This window comes from Bactrocera oleae, unplaced genomic scaffold (genome assembly GCF_042242935.1).
Source record: "Bactrocera oleae isolate idBacOlea1 unplaced genomic scaffold, idBacOlea1 ctg00000013.1, whole genome shotgun sequence".
NCBI classification, from domain to species: Eukaryota; Metazoa; Arthropoda; class Insecta; order Diptera; family Tephritidae; genus Bactrocera; species Bactrocera oleae.
The window spans coordinates 55,001-65,000 of record NW_027212756.1 but is presented as its reverse complement, the minus strand read 5'-3'; the positions used below and the strand labels follow the sequence as shown (position 1 = coordinate 65,000).

Genomic DNA, 10,000 nt, shown 5'->3' with positions numbered 1-10,000 from the left:
ATGTTGAAAATTTTTTCTTTTATGGGAATACTAAGATTCTCATTTATCATAAATTTTCGTTCAAATATGAGGTATTCAAGAATATATTTTCTATATTTCTTTTTATGCTATTAATATTATGGATTGAAAAATACAATCCAATAATATGCCATATGCTTAAATTCTATTAATTGACTAAAAGAATAAGCAACTAATTTAGCATAGTCTTACAACCCTCAACCATATGTAGTCCAAGCAGCACTTTAAAATTAATTAAAGTACATAACAGCATGGACCGCAATATGCGTTCAAAATGTCGATGTTCATGTGTCCTGCAGTTCACACGATGACGCACAGTTTGCTGCGTTCTTCATCGACCCATGAGCCGAGTGATCCACCGCTTAGAGTGATAATTTTTTTGTATTTTTTTAATTCAAAGTCAAAGAATTTTAATTTATTGAAAGTATTAATAATTAATCAATAATAAATTTTTAATACATAAGTTTAAAACATCTTTCAATAAATTGTAATTTTAAACCCAAACATTTGCAGCTGCGCATGTCTTAGGTCAACAAAAACAGTAATACCTTTTATATATTATTTTCTTCTCTATTTGTGCGTTTTCTTTTTTTAAATTTTTCAACATGTTTTTAATCACAAATAGAAAATACCATAAAAAAAAGGTATTACACACGTTAATGTGAACAAGTTAACTTATCATTTATAATATTTTATATAAATATCACAATTAAATATTATTTTCTATATAAATAATAAGTACAGCTATATGTTTAAAGGTTTTTTTATTGCGTTCAAATACAATGTATGCGAAGTTCACAATATAATATATATTGTCATAATGCATTACAAGGAGTTAAAAAAAAAAAAAAAACAGAAAAACATTCAAAACAGTTAAGTTAATTTCGCCATTAGGTTTAATATAACCCAATGACTTGCACATATGTTAGACTCCTTGGTCCGTGTTTCAAGACGGGTCCCGAAGGTATCCTGAATCTTTCGCATTGTTAATCATATAAATGCATACAATTAATATTAAAATCAATGATAATAATATTATTGTAAAATTCAAAAGAATTTTAGCATTATATATAATAAAATCTATCAACACTTTATCAAATCATCAGTAATTATTCTATGTTAATAAGCTAAAAGCAAATTAATTTGAATAAACTTAAAAACCAATGATCTTTTGATAAATATTTTATTATGTTAATAGATTACAATGTCCTTATATGAAAAAAATGCACACTATTACTATAATATTTAAAATTAAATACTACAGTTATAATGATGAATTTTTCATAATGGATATTCAGGTTCATCGGGCTTAACCTCTAAGCAGTTTCACGTACTATTTAACTCTCTATTCAGAGTTCTTTTCAACTTTCCCTCACGGTACTTGTTTACTATCGGTCTCATGGTTATATTTAGTTTTAGATGGAGTTTACCACCCACTTAGTGCTGCACTATCAAGCAACACGACTCTTTGGAAATATCTTTCTAGTAATCATTAACGTTATACGGGCCTGGCACCCTCTATGGGTAAATGGCCTCATTTAAGAAGGACTTAAATCGTTAATTTCTCATACTAGATATTAAGATATTCCATACACTGCATCTCACATTTGCCATATAGACAAAGTGACTTAGTGCTGAACTATTTTCTTTTCGCTCGCCGCTACTAAGAAAATCCTTGTTAGTTTCTTTTCCTCCCCTCATTAATATGCTTAAATTCAGGGGGTAGTCCCATATGAGTTGAGGTTGTATAAAATATATTTTAGATTGATTTGTTTATTTTTATTTAATTTTTTTGCTATTTGCTATTTTAAAGAAATATATTTTTATATCTTGATTACTCAATATTATTCAATCTTTTCATCCCTTTTTAAAATTCATAATATAATAATTAATAAAATTAACAACATTATTCCTCCACATATCATATATTTTTTTTTATTATAAATTTTTCTCAATACAATAGAGTGAATTAATTCTAGAATAAAAATTTATTTTATGCTAGACATTCCTCTTATGTATTATTTAATATAATTTAAATAATGTTGAAAATTTTTTCTTTTATGGGAATACTAAGATTCTCATTTATCATAAATTTTCGTTCAAATATGAGGTATTCAAGAATATATTTTCTATATTTCTTTTTATGCTATTAATATTATGGATTGAAAAATACAATCCAATAATATGCCATATGCTTAAATTCTATTAATTGACTAAAAGAATAAGCAACTAATTTAGCATAGTCTTACAACCCTCAACCATATGTAGTCCAAGCAGCACTTTAAAATTAATTAAAGTACATAACAGCATGGACCGCAATATGCGTTCAAAATGTCGATGTTCATGTGTCCTGCAGTTCACACGATGACGCACAGTTTGCTGCGTTCTTCATCGACCCATGAGCCGAGTGATCCACCGCTTAGAGTGATAATTTTTTTGTATTTTTTTAATTCAAAGTCAAAGAATTTTAATTTATTGAAAGTATTAATAATTAATCAATAATAAATTTTTAATACATAAGTTTAAAACATCTTTCAATAAATTGTAATTTTAAACCCAAACATTTGCAGCTGCGCATGTCTTAGGTCAACAAAAACAGTAATACCTTTTATATATTATTTTCTTCTCTATTTGTGCGTTTTCTTTTTTTAAATTTTTCAACATGTTTTTAATCACAAATAGAAAATACCATAAAAAAAAGGTATTACACACGTTAATGTGAACAAGTTAACTTATCATTTATAATATTTTATATAAATATCACAATTAAATATTATTTTCTATATAAATAATAAGTACAGCTATATGTTTAAAGGTTTTTTTATTGCGTTCAAATACAATGTATGCGAAGTTCACAATATAATATATATTGTCATAATGCATTACAAGGAGTTAAAAAAAAAAAAAAAACAGAAAAACATTCAAAACATTGTATAATTCAAAACATTTTGAATGAAAAGAACAAAAAGAAAACTTTTTTTTCTTTTTTATTCTTTTTTTTTATTTTGTTTTTATATAATTATTTTTTTTTCTTTTCGGATAGGAACACAATAATGATCCTTCCGCAGGTTCACCTACGGAAACCTTGTTACGACTTTTACTTCCTCTAAATAATCAAGTTCGGTCAACTTTTGCGAAACAACCGTGAAACACAAGGCGTCACAGTGATCACGTCCGGAGACCTCACTAAATAATTCAATCGGTAGTAGCGACGGGCGGTGTGTACAAAGGGCAGGGACGTAATCAATGCGAGTTAATGACTCACACTTACTGGGAATTCCAAGTTCATGTGAACAGTTTCAGTTCACAATCCCAAGCATGAAAGTGGTTCAGCGGTTTACCCGGACCTCTCGGTCTAGGAAATACACGTTGATACTTTCATTGTAGCGCGCGTGCAGCCCAGGACATCTAAGGGCATCACAGACCTGTTATTGCTCAATCTCGTTACTGCTAGACGCAATTTGTCCATTTAAGAAGCTAGTGTCCTTATAATGGGACAAACCAACAGGTACGACTCCACTTATATAAACACATTCAAACACTTGTACATTCAAGATGAACGCATGAATGAAGGCTATATAAGCTTCAACACCATAATCCTGAAAGCATCTATTTAATATATTTGAGTCTCGTTCGTTATCGGAATTAACCAGACAAATCACTCCACGAACTAAGAACGGCCATGCACCACCACCCATAGATTCGAGAAAGAGCTATCAATCTGTCTTACACGCTTATGTTCGGACCTGGTAAGTTTTCCCGTGTTGAGTCAAATTAAGCCGCAGGCTCCACTCCTGGTGGTGCCCTTCCGTCAATTCCTTTAAGTTTCAGCTTTGCAACCATACTTCCCCCGGAGCCCAAAAGCTTTGGTTTCCCGGGAAGCGACTGAGAGAGCCATAGTAGTAGCTACACCCAATTGCTAGCTGGCATCGTTTATGGTTAGAACTAGGGCGGTATCTGATCGCCTTCGAACCTCTAACTTTCGTTCTTGATTAATGAAAACATCTTTGGCAAATGCTTTCGCTTAAGTTAGTCTTACGACGGTCCAAGAATTTCACCTCTCGCGTCGTAATACTAATGCCCCCAAACTGCTTCTATTAATCATTACCTCTTGATCTAAAAACCAATGAAAGTAGAACAGAGGTCTTATTTCATTATTCCATGCACAAAATATTCAGGCATTTGGAGCCTGCTTTAAGCACTCTAATTTGTTCAAAGTAATTGTACCGGCCCACAACAACACTCGATGAAGAGCACTGAAGCAGGTTTAAATAGGAGGAATATATAAAAAATACATTGTATTAATTATATATAAGAACTCCACCGGTAATACGCTTACATACATAAGGTAATGTACATACCACAATTATAGTTGTACTACCCGTATGAAGCACAAATTCAACTACGAACGTTTTAACCGCAACAACTTTAATATACGCTATTGGAGCTGGAATTACCGCGGCTGCTGGCACCAGACTTGCCCTCCAATAGGTCCTTGTTAAAGGATTTAAAGTGTACTCATTCCAATTACAGGGCCTCGGATATGAGTCCTGTATTGTTATTTTTCGTCACTACCTCCCCGAACTGGGAGTGGGTAATTTACGCGCCTGCTGCCTTCCTTAGATGTGGTAGCCGTTTCTCAGGCTCCCTCTCCGGAATCGAACCCTGATTCCCCGTTACCCGTTGCAACCATGGTAGTCCTAGATACTACCATCAAAAGTTGATAGGGCAGACATTTGAAAGATCTGTCGTCGGTACGAGACCATACGATCTGCAAGTTATCTAGAGTTCAACCAATATAACGATCGAATAATCGCTTGGTTTTAGCCTAATAAAAGCACACGTTCCAAAAGGTCCGTGTTTATTTTGCATGTATTAGCTCTAGAATTACCACAGTTATCCAAGTAACTGTTAACGATCTATGGAACCATAACTGATATAATGAGCCTTTTGCGGTTTCACTTTTAATTTGTTTGTACTTAGACATGCATGGCTTAATCTTTGAGACAAGCATATAACTACTGGCAGGATCAACCAGAATAATATATATTTCTTTTTTATATAATATTTTTTATATTATATAAAAGTTTAAAATGATATTTTCTTATTTGAAAATTATACACAAATACACAAAACATAAAAACATTTACAATATACACAACAATTTTTCTATGTTTCTTTCTTTATTATATTTTTTTTCATTATATTTCATTTCTATTGTGTGATTTTGAAATGGATTTTTTTAATTTTTGTTTTGGTATCGTGAAAAGAATTTTCGTTCTCTATACATATTATTATTTAATTATTATGTAAGAACGATATTTCTTCTTATATTGGCAAAATTTTCAAATAATATCATTCTATACATTTTACTTTATTTCAATGCATATAGTAATATATATACATTTTTTTAAGAGTATATACATTTTTTTCTTGATTTGAAATTAATAATTTCAAATTCTATTATATTTATTTCAATAATAAATATATGATAAAAAGTATTTTCGGGTGCAACACATTAATATTTTATTTTATTTAAAAACCATCCTTTTACACATATATTTTATGAGTAAATATTAGAATAGCTCACAAATAAAACTAAAATATTGTTTAATATTTATTTCTACAATATGTTAGTATAGAATAATAGATTTTTTATGTTTTTGTATAAAACAAAATCTATTTCTATTTAAACTAACTGTAGGAAACCAGGAATAAAAAACGCTCATTATATACAATATGTTAGTACAGAATATAGAGTTTTGTATAAAACAAAATCTATTTCTATTTAAACTAACTGTATAAAAACCAGGAATAAAAAACGCTCATTATATACAATATGTTAGTACAGAATATAGAGTTTTGTATAAAACAAATCTATTTCTATTTAAACTAACTGTATAAAAACCAGGAATAAAAAACGCTCATTATATACAATATGTTAGTACAGAATATAGAGTTTTGTATAAAACAAAATCTATTTCTATTTAAACTAACTGTATAAAAACCAGGAATAAAAAACGCTCATTATATACAATATGTTAGTACAGAATATAGAGTTTTGTATAAAACAAAATCTATTTCTATTTAAACTAACTGTATAAAAACCAGGAATAAAAAACGCTTATATACAATATGTTAGTACAGAATATAGAGTTTTGTATAAAACAAAATCTATTTCTATTTAAACTAACTGTATAAAAACCAGGAATAAAAAACGCTCATTATATACAATATGTTAGTACAGAATATAGAGTTTTGTATAAAACAAAATCTATTTCTATTTAAACTAACTGTATAAAAACCAGGAATAAAAAACGCTCATTATATACAATATGTTAGTACAGAATATAGAGTTTTGTATAAAACAAAATCTATTTCTATTTAAACTAACTGTATAAAAACCAGGAATAAAAAACGCTCATTATATACAATATGTTAGTACAGAATATAGAATTTTGTATAAAACAAAATCTATTTCTATTTAAACTAACTGTATAAAAACCAGGAATAAAAAACGCTCATTATATACAATATGTTAGTACAGAATATAGAGTTTTGTATAAAACAAAATCTATTTCTATTTAAACTAACTGTATAAAAACCAGGAATAAAAAGGCACACAAAATCAACTTTCATTTTCATATTTACTTAAAAATACATATAAAGTAAAAAATATTTCCATATAAATACTAAGTAAATAAAGTCATACAAGTATGAAAATTTTCATACAAGTACCAAATACATAAATCATATAAGTATAGTAATATTCATACTTATAAGTATTTAAAAACAATTTCTTACTAATAAACTAACATAAGGAATTCAAATATATAAAAGTATAATACATTTCCTAGCAGTAAAAAATTTTCATATAAGTACTAAATGTATAAAGTCTATGAAGTAATAAATTTTCATATAAGTACTATTTCAGTATATGTCAATTTGAGCAGATTTGTGCAAATTTGTTATAAATGTTCTCTCCCATGTTGACGTTACCAACCCGAAAATATATGGAAAAATTCTTTTAACCTATTTAAAATTTAAAAACTCATATATACGTGGGTAATTTATATCATTTTCAAATATCGTCATGGTCATAATACAACTAATAACATCAAAAGTATTTTTACAATCGATTTTTTTTTTAAATTTTTAACTTGTATGACTTCATATTTAATACTTATATGAAAATTTATTACTTCATAGACTTTATACATTTAATACTTATATGAAAATTTATTACTTCATAGACTTTATACATTTAATACTTATATGAAAATTCATTACTTCATAGACTTTATATTTTTTATACTTATATAAAAATTTATTACTTCATAGACTTTATATTTTACTTCATAGACTTTATACATTTAATACTCATATGAAAATTTATTACTTCATAGACTTTATATATTTACTACTTATATGAAAATTTATTACTTCATAGACTTTATACAATTAATACTTATATGAAAATTTATTACTTCATAGACTTTATACAATTAATACTTATATGAAAATTTATTACTTCATAGACTTTATATATTTACTACTTATATGAAAATTTATTACTTCATAGACTTTATACAATTAATACTTATATGAAAATTTATTACTTCATAGACTTTATACATTTAATACTTATATGAAAATTCATTACTTCATAGACTTTATATTTTTTATACTTATATAAAAATTTATTACTTCATAGACTTTATATTTTACTTCATAGACTTTATACATTTAATACTTATATGAAAATTTATTACTTCATAGACTTTATACAATTAATACTTATATGAAAATTTATTACTTCATAGACTTTATACAATTAATACTTATATGAAAATTTATTACTTCATAGACTTTATACAATTAATACTTATATGAAAATTTATTATTTCATAGACTTTATACAATTAATACTTATATGAAAATTTATTACTTCATAGACTTTATACAATTAATACTTATATGAAAATTTATTACTTCATAGACTTTATACAATTAATACTTATATGAAAATTTATTACTTCATAGACTTTATACAATTAATACTTATATGAAAATTTATTACTTCATAGACTTTATACAATTAATACTTATATGAAAATTTATTACTTCATAGACTTTATACAATTAATACTTATATGAAAATTTATTACTTCATAGACTTTATACAATTAATACTTATATGAAAATTTATTACTTCATAGACTTTATATTTTTTATACTTATATAAAAATTTATTACTTCATAGACTTTATATTTTACTTCATAGACTTTATACATTTAATACTTATATGAAAATTTATTACTTCATAGACTTTATATATTTACTACTTATATGAAAATTCATTACTTCATAGACTTTATATTTTTTATACTTATATAAAAATTTATTACTTCATAGACTTTATATTTTACTTCATAGACTTTATACATTTAATACTCATATGAAAATTTATTACTTCATAGACTTTATATATTTACTACTTATATGAAAATTTATTACTTCATAGACTTTATACATTTAGTACTTATATGAAAATTTATTACTTCATAGACTTTATACAATTAATACTTATATGAAAATTTATTATTTCATAGACTTTATACAATTAATACTTATATGAAAATTTATTACTTCATAGACTTTATACAATTAATACTTATATGAAAATTTATTACTTCATAGACTTTATGCAATTAATACTTATATGAAAATTTATTACTTCATAGACTTTATATATTTACTACTTATATGAAAATTTATTACTTCATAGACTTTATACATTTAGTACTTATATGAAAATTTATTACTTCATAGACTTTATACAATTAATACTTATATGAAAATTTATTACTTCATAGACTTTATACAATTAATACTTATATGAAAATTTATTACTTCATAGACTTTATATATTTACTACTTATATGAAAATTTATTACTTCATAGACTTTATACATTTAGTACTTATATGAAAATTTATTACTTCATAGACTTTATACAATTAATACTTATATGAAAATTTATTACTTCATAGACTTTATACAATTAATACTTATATGAAAATTTATTACTTCATAGACTTTATATATTTACTACTTATATGAAAATTTATTACTTCATAGACTTTATACATTTAGTACTTATATGAAAATTTATTACTTCATAGACTTTATACAATTAATACTTATATGAAAATTTATTACTTCATAGACTTTATACAATTAATACTTATATGAAAATTTATTACTTCATAGACTTTATATATTTACTACTTATATGAAAATTTATTACTTCATAGACTTTATACATTTAGTACTTATATGAAAATTTATTACTTCATAGACTTTATACATTTAGTACTTATATGAAAATTTATTACTTCATAGACTTTATACAATTAATACTTATATGAAAATTTATTACTTCATAGACTTTATACAATTAATACTTATATGAAAATTTATTACTTCATAGACTTTATATATTTACTACTTATATGAAAATTTATTACTTCATAGACTTTATACATTTAATACTTATATGAAAATTCATTACTTCATAGACTTTATATTTTTTATACTTATATGAAAATTCATTACTTCATAGACTTTATATTTTTTATACTTATATAAAAATTTATTACTTCATAGACTTTATATTTTACTTCATAGACTTTATATTTTACTTCATAGACTTTATACATTTAATACTTATATGAAAATTTATTACTTCATAGACTTTATATATTTACTACTTATATGAAAATTTATTACTTCATAGACTTTATACATTTAGTACTTATATGAAAATTTATTACTTCATAGACTTTATACAATTAATACTTATATGAAAATTTATTACTTCATAGACTTTATACAATTAATACTTATATGAAAATTTATTACTTCATAGACTTTATGCAATTAATACTTATATGAAAATTTATTACTTCATAGACTTTAT

The 10,000-nt window shown here is 25.1% G+C and overlaps 3 non-coding genes across 3 annotated transcripts; all 3 read right to left on the bottom strand.

The window, feature by feature from the left end:
- Positions 1 to 209: 209 nt before the first annotated feature.
- LOC138858731 (5.8S ribosomal RNA) lies at positions 210 to 388 on the bottom strand. The gene has a single exon (XR_011397765.1). It is a non-coding gene; the product is annotated as a 5.8S ribosomal RNA (ribosomal RNA).
- Positions 389 to 2,266: 1,878 nt separating this feature from the next.
- Positions 2,267 to 2,445, bottom strand: LOC138858760 (5.8S ribosomal RNA). Its single transcript, XR_011397792.1, has one exon. It is a non-coding gene; the product is annotated as a 5.8S ribosomal RNA (ribosomal RNA).
- A 624-nt stretch (positions 2,446 to 3,069) lies between these two features.
- On the bottom strand, positions 3,070 to 5,059 carry LOC138858742 (small subunit ribosomal RNA). The gene has a single exon (XR_011397776.1). It is a non-coding gene; the product is annotated as a small subunit ribosomal RNA (ribosomal RNA).
- Positions 5,060 to 10,000: the final 4,941 nt, after the last annotated feature.